Source organism: Macadamia integrifolia, chromosome 9 (assembly GCF_013358625.1).
Source record: "Macadamia integrifolia cultivar HAES 741 chromosome 9, SCU_Mint_v3, whole genome shotgun sequence".
Classification (NCBI taxonomy): Eukaryota; Viridiplantae; Streptophyta; class Magnoliopsida; order Proteales; family Proteaceae; genus Macadamia; species Macadamia integrifolia.
Genome location: NC_056565.1, coordinates 18,934,629 through 18,946,548, shown reverse-complemented (window position 1 = coordinate 18,946,548; position 11,920 = coordinate 18,934,629).

Sequence of the window (11,920 nt, the reverse complement as noted above, 5' to 3'; positions counted from 1 at the left end):
CTCCCTTTTAGGAAAGATAAATTTGTTACCCTACCTCCCCATTCCCTATAAATATAACTCATGTAAAAGGAGGGAAGACACTTCATTCTTCTTCTAGGTTTTTTTTTTTTTTTCAGTTACTCTATCTCTTTCTCTAGCTCTAGTTCTAGGTTTATGCTTTAAACACTTTTGTAAGTTATTTTTATTCAATTAATGCAAACACTTTTGTTTTTTATTTAGTTGTTTTTTATTGTTTAAGCAATTGAAGTTGTAATTTTAAAGTCATAGTTCTAGGCTTAGATCTAGGTGACAAGATCGAAGAGCCATGAAGTATCTTTTTTTTTCAAGTTCAATTTTTTTTTTCAAGATTTGTTTTCTCTAGTACTAGAAATTTCAGATTCGGTTTATTCCAGATTTGGTTTTTAGTACTGGTTGTATCTCAAATCACCCAAGGTTTCAAGTTCAAGCATTGATTCAAGTAAGTAGGTTCCTTCAGTAGTCTTCTCTTCCCCCTCTCATTCCCTCTTCTGACTACCCTTTATTTCTTAATTAAGGATTTTAATTTTCGTCGTTACATTATTGCTATCCCTTTTCCCCAAGGTTCATTGCTAGTGTATGTGTTGGCTTTGCCCCTCCTAGCTATAGAACCATCAATTTATTGCTTTTATTTTAATTGTTTCCCTTTCCCTAAAGCCAAGTAGAGTAACCCTTGCAAGAGTGACTCTCTAGTCAAGTAGGGAAGCTCATATTAAGATGCATCCCTCGGGCTAAGTAGAAAAACTTACTTGTGAGTCTCTCTCTAGCTTTATCCACTTTCTTTTACTTTATTTTTATTTCAGCATTTTTTTCTTTATTATTTTTTTTAATTGCGTGTGTTGTTTATTTTCAATTATTTATTTATTTATTTATTTTTAATTGCGTGGCTTGCGTTTTTAAATTCTTAGATGACGAATGGTTAGGAAGTTATTTTAGATATATATGTTTAAGACAGTAGTTAGAATTAGATCACAATTATTAATAGGTTCACTTTCGCATTATTAAAAGAAAAAAAAATAAAGTGGTTGCTTTCCCTGAGTTCGACCCGTAGCTACACTGATCCGTACGCTTGCGGTTAAATTTAAAATCTCAAACAAGTTTTTGGCGCCGTTGCTGGGGAGACAGCTCCATGTTATTTTTCGCTTTCTTTTGGTAAATTGGAGTGCTTTGTTTGCTTTGTTTTGTTTTTCCTTTTCTTTTATTGAATTCCTGAGAATAACAACTTGCAATAATAGTTGTATCGATGGAGGTCGTCAGGCCTCAAAGTATGATAAAGACAGGTTTTGCCCTGTAGCAGTACCTCAGGAATTGACCTGAGTAACCCCAGATCCCTGTCGGTAAGCTCCCAAAAAGCCAAAAAAAAAGTTTTGCTATCCATTCTTTTGTGCTTGTCTTACTTTAGTTGTGGGTAGTTTTCTGTTGCATGAGTGTTAGGTGGGTACGTAATACTAAGAATCGGTTAGAAAGAAGAGATCCAACAAGAAGTTTTTTGTTGCATGAGTGTTAATAGAGTACTCTTACAAGGGCTTTTCTACTTAACTTTAAGGGAAGGGCTGAAAAATAAATAATCAAAATAAAAATGATGGTTCAATAGCTAGAGAAGGGAAAAGCCAACACATGCATTTAGCCAAGGCCCTTGGGGGAAAGGAAAAGCATCAAAGTAAAAACTGATATTTAAATCCTACTTTAAGAATGAAGGAATAGTAAGAAGAGGGAATGAAAGGGGGATGAGAAGACTACTGAAGGAGCATACTTACTTGAACTTCAACCCTTGAACTGAAAACTTGATCAATTTGAGATACTACGAGTACTAAAAACCAGATCTGAAATAAACCAAATCTGAAATTTCCAATAGTAGAAAAAACAAATCTGAAGAGGAAAATTGAATTTAAAAGACATGCTCCATAGCTTGCTCTTGTCACCTAGAACTATGCCTAGAACTAGAACTTGAAAATTACAACTTCAATTGCTTAAACAATAAAAATAAGAGACTGAATCAAACACAAAAGTTCTTGCATTAATTGAATAAAATTACTTACAAAAGTGTTTAAAGAAAAAACCTAGAACTAGAGTTAGAGAAAGAGAGAAAGAGAGAAAGAGCAACCAAAAAAAAATCCTAAGAAGAGAAGTAGAGAAGAAGAGAGGGACTAAAAAAAAAAAACCCTAAGAAGAGGAGTAGAGAGGTAGAGAGGGACTAAAAGAAAAACCCTAAGAAGAGAAGTGCCGCCTCCCCTTGTGTTGATTCTATTATATAGAGAGTGGGGGAGGGAAGCTAACGATTTTTGCTTAAAAAAAGGATTTCTTTTCTTGTTGATGAGGTGCAGGAGAGAGAAGAGAGAAAGAGAGAAAACGTGTGGAGAGAAAATCTACCACGATTTTTCTTGTCTTTTTTCTCCCTTTTTCTATTTTTCTCTCTCTTTTTACGCAAGAAACCCCCCTTGGTCGATTTTTCTTGCTTGAATTTGGACAATATTCTATTTTAATAGAAAATTCCATCCATGCCCTTGTCTTTTCCTTTTCTTTTTTTTTTTCTCTTTTTCTTTCCTATATTTTATTCAAACCTCTTGGCCGACCTCCTTGCTTTAATTGATGAGTAGGAGAGAGAAAATCTTTCAAAAAAAATCTCCAAAAAATGGTAGCCAAGAGGTTTGAACTTGAAACCTCCTAATAAGGAAGGGATTTTGCACACCACAACTTACCAACTATGCTAGGTAGTTGTTATCAAAAACGAATCTTCAATCACTTAAGGGTGTGGTCCATCATTCTTTGTTGGCATTTGAAATATTCCTTATACCCCTGGGACAACTGCAGATGGGTTGGTTTTGCATTTCGATTCAGTTCTGACTTATTATTCTTTTTCTGACCCGAAAAACATAATCACTTGTACAGTTGACCAAATGAATGTGTGTTTTTAATTGAACATTTTCATCTTGCTCAGAATTTCATCCTTTTCGCAACCATCAAAAGAACCAATACCTCTTTATGTGTAAAATTAGAGATATAGCACCCAATAGTCCTTAAGGCCTTGAAAATATAAAATCTACAAAAAGAGAGTAAAACCGAAGGTAACTCTATGTAAAATGCATGCTTTACTACCTTAGATTTCACACATAAATGTGCTCATCAGAATTTTTCCACACTTAGACTTTGCTAGTTCTCGAGCAAAAAAAAAAAAAAAAAGAATAAAAATAAAAAATCTAACTCACTTTCGTAGGAATCACGGTTGTACTTAGCATGTGCAACAAGCCTTTAAACTCCTAGGTCACCCCTAGTGGATAAGTTCTGTCTCGTGGGTGTTTGAAGTAAATATACACCCAAAATTTAGAATAAACAAACCCCAACCTTGACTAACGGTAAGGGCCATACTGATCCAGAGCAAAGATAATTCCTCTTACAAGGGTCTCCCCACACTTGAACTTTTATTACCCTATATCAATTCCAAGTACTAGAATATTTATTAACTTGGAACTCACCTCATCTCTTCCAAAACTTCTTTATCTTAAGGCAAAACCACTTGTTAAGAAATAAGGAACCAAGGACTAAGGTGTTGGAGTGTTTTTTACCAAATATGTTACCAAACATTAATGACATTTGCACATTTTTTTCTCCTTTTTTTGCTTAATAAACTTTATTCTACTCCACTACTTTTGGCCTGAATGACATGGTGGAGTAAACACCAGGCACCCAAGTTACTATGTAGCTTCATTTTTTACATTTGGCCACATAGACAGTGATGCCAGAGTTTTTTTTTCCAGAAGTTTCCTCCCTAAGAGTTACAATAAAGTCACCACGCTTCCTGAGACGTAATGCGCTGTCTAGTTCCAAGGGAATCAACTCTTACTCTTCTTTATACCACATTTCACACTTCATTTAAAATTGTGCATTTGTCAACTCATGCCAACTTAAAAATAAGCTCTCAACTCCAAATCAAAAGTACAAGGAACTGATAGACTTACATATGGTCCAACACTATAAAAAAAGGTTCTGTTATTTTTCAAAAGAAAGTCCAATCTCAAGACACAGACTTGTTTCTTTCTTCTCAACAGGGTTTTTATAGGTTCAAAATAGGTACCTTAATCAAAACTTTTATTTTCATACATCAAGCAACTGAATGATATGATCATTAGCCAAATGCCAAAGTAGAAGTTCATCCTTAGTAAGCTCAAAAACAAAATGAAAAACAAACAAAACAAGGTGGAAAAAGTAAAAACTGATTTCCCTTCCCCACACTTAAGTCATACGATGTCCTCAATGTATGGAAAGAATTAAAAGTGAAGACAATGAAATGGGGATCATACCTGGATAAAATTCAGTCATCTGTGTACAGTGGTTCATGAAGATCCATAACCTCTTCACTAGCATCAGTAGGAAACTCGAGGAATGGTTTTAAATGCTGACTATTAACCTTCAAAATTACCCCTGTTCCTGGATTCAGAATCTCCACAGCCCCATGGGGATATACATAATGGACAATAAATGGGCCATCTCATCGGGATCTAAGTTTACCAGGAAAAAGGTACAACCAAGAGTTGTACAATAAGACCTTGTCACCAATTGCAAAAGATATACACAAAATGTGCTTATCATGGAAGGCTTTGGTCTTTTTCTTGTAAATCCTAGAACTTTCATAGGGAACATTCCTAAGTTCCTTCAACTCAGATAGTTGGAGCCGGTGATGAATTCCCGCATCGGATAAATCAAAGTTGAGCTTCTTGATGGCGCAAAAGGCCTTATGCTCCAACTCAACTAATAAGTGATAGGCTTTTCCATACACCAAACAGTAGGGAGACTGACCAAGATCGGTCTTGAATGCAGTCCGATGGGCCCACAAGGCATCAATGAGCCTAAGGGACCAATCCTTATGGTTGGGATTAATAGTTTTCCCTAAGATTTGTTTGATCTACCTATTAAGCACCTCCACTTGATCACTAGTTTGGGGGTGATAAGGGGTAGATAACTTATGGGTGATCCCATACATTTTCATTAAGGCCTCAAAAGGTCGATTCTAAAAATGAATACCCCTATCACTAATTATTGCACGTGGTGTACCAAAGCAAAAAAAAAATGTCCTCTTTGAGAAACTAGACCACCACTTTGTGGTCATTAGATTTACAAGGTATGGCCTCTATCCATTTAAAAACATAATCAACGGCCAAAAGTATGTACAAATTCTCAAAGGAATTAGGGAATGGTCCCATAAAATTGATGCCCCATACATCAAAGATCTCAACTACCAAAATAGGATTGAGGAGCATCATGTTCCTCTTATTGATACGGCCAAAAGACTGGCAGACAACCAAACCTTGCAAAAATTAAAAGCATCTCTAAAAAGAGTGGGCTAATAAAATCCACATTAGAGAACCTTTATGGCAGTCTTCTTATGTCCAAAGTATCTACCACATGCATGATCATGGAAAAAAGATAAGAGTGAGAGTTGTTCATGATCAGGCACACAACGTCTAATAATTTAGTCATGACAAACTTTAAAAAAATAAGGATCGTCCCAAAAGAAATGCTTAACTTGGAAAAGGAATCGATACCTATCTTGGGTGTACCAGTGATCCGAAGTCAGACCTGAAACTAAGAAGTTGACAATGTCAGCAAACCATGATTCACTGGACACTGTAAGTAAGTATTCATCTAGAAAGTTCTCGTTGACTGAAGAATCAACAGTCAAGGAATTGGGAAGCCAAGATAAATGGTCTGCAACAAGGTTTTCAATAACTTTCTTATCCCTAATTTCCAAATCAAACTCTTGCAAAAGTAAAACTCACCTAATGAGGTGGGCTTTGGCATCCTTCTTCTGAACTAGGTATCTAAGAGCAAAATGATCAGTATACAACACCACATGTGACCAACTAAGTAAGACCAAAATTTTTCTAATGCAAACACAACAGCTAAAAATTCTTTTTCAATGGTTGTATAGTTGAGTTATGCATCATTTAGGGTCCTACTAGCATAGTAAGTTATAGTGGGCAACTTGTTAATCCCTTGACCTAAAACCGCACCTATGGCAAAATCTGAAGCATCACACATCAGTTAAAAAAGTTCAGTCCAAACAGATGGTTGAACAATGGGTGCATTGGTCAACTCCTTCTTAAGTTGCTTGAAGGATTCTAGGCACTCTTTAGAAAACTTAAAAGTTTAATCTTTGGCAAGTAGTGAAGTGAGAGGTCGGGCTAACTGAATAAAGTTCTTAATAAACCTTCTATAGAAGTCAGCATGCCCTAGAAAAGACCGGACGTCCTTAATAGATTAAGGAGGTGGTAAATTATTAATTAAATCCACTTTGGCTCTATCTACCTTAATTCCCTCCTTGGATATTACATGGCCCAAAACAATACTAGATTTAACCATAAAATGGCATTTCTCCCAATTCAAAATCAAATTCTTAGATATACACCTTTGCAAAACTAGGGAAAGATGATGAAGACACTTAGAATGGGATTTCCCATAAATTCAAAAGTCATCCATAAATACTTCTAAGAATTTTTTGACCATGTCAGAAAAGATGCTCATTATGCATCGTTGGAATGTAGCAGGTGCATTGCAAAGCCCAAAGGGCATACGCCTATAAGCAAATGTTTCATATGGGCATGTAAATGTGGTCTTATGTTGTTGCTCTAAAGCAATTGGGATCTGGTTATAGCCGGAATATCCATCAAGAAAATAATAATATTCATGTCGAGCTAACCTCTCTAACATTTGGTTAATGAATGGAAATGGGAAGTGGCCCTTCCAAGTTGCCGCATTAAGTTTCCCGTAGTCTATGCACACTCTCCACCCTGATTGGACATGGGTTGGAATCAGTTCGTTATTGGCATTGAAAACTACAGTAACACTAGACTTCTTGGGCACTACATGAATTGGGCTTACCCATTGGCTATCAGAAATAGAATAAATTATTCCATGATTCAAGCACTTTAGGATCTCTTTCTTAATGACTTCCATTATCACAGGGTTAGCTATTCTTTGAGGTTTCATGGATGATTTGGAATCCTCCATAAGATGTATATGATATTGCACAATAGAAGGACTTATACCCTTAATATCAGCCATGGTCCAACTTAGGGTTTCCTAATTATCTTTTAACACTTTAAATAACTCCTCTTCCTGGCTAGAAGTCTAATTTGAAGAAATTATTACAGGAAGAGTCTGGTCAGGCCCTAGGAAAGCATACCTTAAATTAGATGGCAACTCCTTAAGATCTAGCTTAGGGGGCTCAACTATAGAAGGTTTTGGAATAGAATTGGAAAGGGATCCTAAGGGCCCCATAGGTGTGTGAAGACTTAAGACTTCAAAAAAGAAAATTTCACTATCATCTTCCAACTCATCCATACACTCTTGGAATTCTGAATCAAAATCAATATCAAAGTTGACAATTAAATCATCAGAAAAATTCAAAAAATCCTCAAGCATATTAATCTCATCTTCCATATGTGGTTGCTTGCCTATCCTAAACATGTTAAACTCAACAGTTTGATTGCCAAAAGATAACCTTAGGAAAATATTCTAGCAATTGATTAATGCATTAATGGTAGCCAAGAATGGTCTTCCTAGAATTATTGGGATCTCATCCTTGGTTGAGAAGGGCTTGGTATCTAACATAATGAAATCAACAGGAAAAATAAATTCCCCCACCTTTAGTGAGACATCCTCAACTATCCCTTTAGGAATCTTAACAGACTTATCTGCCAACTGAAGAGTAGTTTCAATGGCTTTCAATTCTCTCAATCCTAGTTGCTTGTACATATGGTAAGGCAAAGGATTCACACTTACGTCAAGATTAAGTAAGGCATGCTCAATGTAGGTGTTGCCTATGACACAAGCTATGGTAGGGCTCCCTGGATCCTTATACTTGGCTGCTAGAGGCTGAGTAATTATGGAACTAATGTTACCTGCCAAGAACGCCTTTTTAGGTACACTAGTGATATGTTTGTGAGTACATAAATCTTTTAGGACCTTTGCATAGGCAGGGATCTGGGATATGGCATCTAAAAGAGGGATGTTCACTTCTATATTTTTTAAGACTTCTAAAATTTTATCTATAGAAGCAGTCTTCTTTTTGTTACCAAGCAATTAGGAAATGGGACAGGAGGAACATAAGGACTGTTAGAGATTTGCCCTTTTTAGAAGAATCATTTTTTATTTACTCAACCAAATCATTTTTTGTTGCAGAAGAAGCTTTAGGTTCATCAAACAAACCTGGAACAAGCGGCACACTTATATCCTCAACTGAAGGAGAGTTAATAGGAGTAATGGATGAGGAAGATTTAAGAACACTCTGTTGGTACTCTCTACCACTCCTAAGGGCATAAACAACATTACATTGATTGAAGAGCCCTTGTTGGGTCTGACCTTGTACTATATTCAGTGGTACATTAGTTTGTGCTTGTGAACTAACAGGATGATGATGCCTAAGGTTAGGCTCTGGTTGACTAGGTAAAGTTCTCTTCTCCCTCTCACGCATTATTGAGACAACTTGGTTGAGTTTTTTCGTAAGATTTTGATGGCATGACATGAGGAGGGCCATATTTTTTTTCAAGTCACTTATTCCACTTGCCTCTCCAGTGTTGGTAAACCCAGGGGGTTGCTGATAAGATGATAGGAGAGGGGCCTTAGGAAAACTAGCCTGAGGTCCTACATTTGGCCTAAGAAAAGTATTTTAGAAAAAATATTGTTATGCAAAGGGAGGCCTTTGGGGTCTAGGTTGACCTTGATTATGGAAATTAGAAGGCCTTGCTTGGTTACTCTGGTTCCAGTAGAAATTTGTGTGACTTCTCCATCCTAGATTGTAAGTATTACTATATGGATTATTCTGATATAAGGCATTCACATTTTCATTAGAAGTGCCCCCAGAGGTGTTGGAAAAATATTCTATGACATGTCCAGGGGACTGGCACCAAACACAAATCTTAACCAAATTGACTGATGATGGCTCTCTAGGAACAATAGCCTCAATCCTCTTAATTAAGCTATCCAAATGGGCTTCCTTGGCTATTATCCCTGCCATAAAATATCCTTTCCTTCTTATGGTTCTTTCATTCTCTTGGGTTGATTTTCCACTCACGGGTTTTGTCAGCTAAGTCAAGTAAGAATTCTCATGTCTTTCCTTCATTTATGAAGGATGTGAATCCCTCAAGGCACATAGACTCTATCATTTGTTTAGTTGGGTAATCAATACCCTCATAAATTATTTGACATAAATGTCATAAGTCTAGCCCATGGTGAGGGCATTCTTGGAGTAGATCCTTGAATCTCTTCATAAGTTTAGAAAATGACTCACTAGGCTTTTACCTAAACTGAAGGATATCACTTATAAACTTATTGGTCTTGTGAGTTGGAAAAAACTTCTTGAGGAAGGCAACTGTGAATTTCTCTCATGTGGTTATGAAATTTGTGAGTAACCCATACAACCACTTCTTAGCTTGGCCTTTTAATGCAAAAGTGATAAACCTAAGCTTAACAGCATCATCAGAAAGTTGTTGGATCTTAATTAGAACACATACCTCTTTAAATTCCCTTAGAAATAGGTATGCATCCTTAGAGGTCAGCCCATGGAAGTGGGGCAACATAGTGATGTATTGAGATTTAAGCTCAAAATTATTACCCTGGCTTATGGTAGAATTATGCAGGAAGGTTGGGCTGTTCTAGTAGGGGAGAACCTATCTTTTAGAGATTTAGGTGGAGGGTTTTGCTCTTGGTCTCCCATATTGAAAGGTTTTAAAGAGAGCAAACGTATAGGTCACTACTTGTTGGATCTCTTCTTTCTATTGATTCTTAGTATTACGTACCCACCTAACACTCATGTAATAGAAAACTAACCACAACTAGAGTAGGACATGATATGGAAAGAAATTTTTTTTTTTTTTTTTTTTTGGATTTTTTTAGAACTTACCAGTAGGGATCCGGTGTTGCTCAGGTCAATTCCTGAGGTAATACTATAGGGCAAAACCTGTCTTTATCAAACTGTGAGACTTGGTGACCTCCACCGATATAACTATTATTACAAGTTATTCTTCTCAGGAATTCAATAAAATAAAAATAAAAATAAAACAAATCAAACAAAGTACTTAGATTTACCAAAAGAAAGCAAAAAATAACATGGAACTGTCTCCCCGACAATGGCGCAAAAAGCTTGTTTGAAATATAAAAGTAACCGCAAGCGTACGGATCAGTGTAGCTAACGTGTCGAACATAAGGTGAGTAGCCATTTTATTTTAGGTTTCTTCTAGTAATGTGAAAGTGCACAGATTTATTATGGTGATCTAATTCTAACTATCGACCTAACACAAGTGCATCTAAAAGCGACCTAACCATTCACATCTAGGAATTTAAATACTCAAACCATGCAATTAAAAAGCAAATAAATGAAAATAAAAGTACTAAAAAGTAAATAAATAAAATAAAAAGGAAAAAAGCTAGAGAGAGGCACACAAGTAGATATCTCCACTTAGCCCGAGGGGTGCACCATAAACAATATGAGTTTCCTTACTTGACCAAAGAGTACTCTTACAAGGGCTTTTCTACTTGGCTTTAGGGGAAGAGTTAAAAAATAAATAATCAAAATAAAATGATGGTTCCATAGCTAGAGAGAGGCAAAGCCAACATATACATCTAGTCAAGGACCTTGGGAGAAAGGGAATGCATCAAAGTAAAAAATGATATTTAAATCTTACTTTAAGAATGAAGGGGTAGCAAGAAGAGGGAATGAGAGGGGGTTGAGAAGACTACTGAAGGAGCATACTTACTTGAAGTTCAATCCTTGAACTGAAAACTTGATCGATTTGAGATATTACCAATACTAAAAACCAGATCTGGAATAAACCAAATCTGAAATTTCTAGTACTAGAGAAAACAAATCTGAAGAGAAAAATTGAACTTGAAAGACATGCTCCATAGCTTGTTCTTGTCACTTAGAACTAAGTCTAGAACTAGAACTTGAAAATTATAACTTCAATTGCTTAAACAATAAAAATAAGAGACTGAATCAAAAATAAAAGTGCTTGCATTATTTGAATAAAAAGAACTCACAAAAGTGTTTAAAGCAAAAACCTAGAACTAGAGCTAGAGAAAGAGAGAAAGAGCAACTAAAAATAAAAACTAAGAAGAGAAATAAAGAGGTAGAGAGGGACTAAAAAAAAAAAAACACCCCTAAGAAGAGAAGTGCCTCCTCCCCTTGTGTTGATTCTATTATATAGAGAATGGGGGAGGGAAGCTAACGATTTTAGCTTCTAAAAAAAAAGGATTTTTTTTTTATGAGGTGGAAGAGAGAGAAAATATGTGGAGAGAGAATCTCCCACTATTTTTCTTGCCTTTTTTTCCTATTTTTCTCCCTTTTTCTATTTTTCTCTTTTCTTACACAAGAAACCCCCCTTGGCCGATTTTTCTTACTTGGATTTGGACAATATTCTATTTTAATGGAAAATTCCATCCATGCCCTTGTCTTTTCTTTTTCTTTTTCTTTTTTTTCCTATTTTTTTTCTTCAACTTGCACACAACCTTCTTGGCCGACCTCCTTGCTTTAAGTGATGAGTAGGAGGGAGAAAATATTTCAAAAAAAAATCTCCAAAAAATGGTAGCCAAGAGGTTCGAACTTGAGACCTCCTAATAAGGAAGGAATTTTGCACACCACAACTCACCAAGTACGCTAGGTAATTGTTGTTACCAAAAAAGAATTTTCAATCACTTAAGAGTGTGGTCCATCATTCCTTGTTTGTATTTAGAATATTCCTTGTACCCCTAGGATAACTGCAGACAAACTTGTTATGCATCTCGGTTCAGTTCTGATCCATTATTCTTTTTCTAACTTGAAAAGAATAATCACTTGTACGGTTAACCAAATGAATGTGTAATTTTAATTCAACATGTCCATCTTGCTCAGAATTTTGTTCTCTTGGCAACC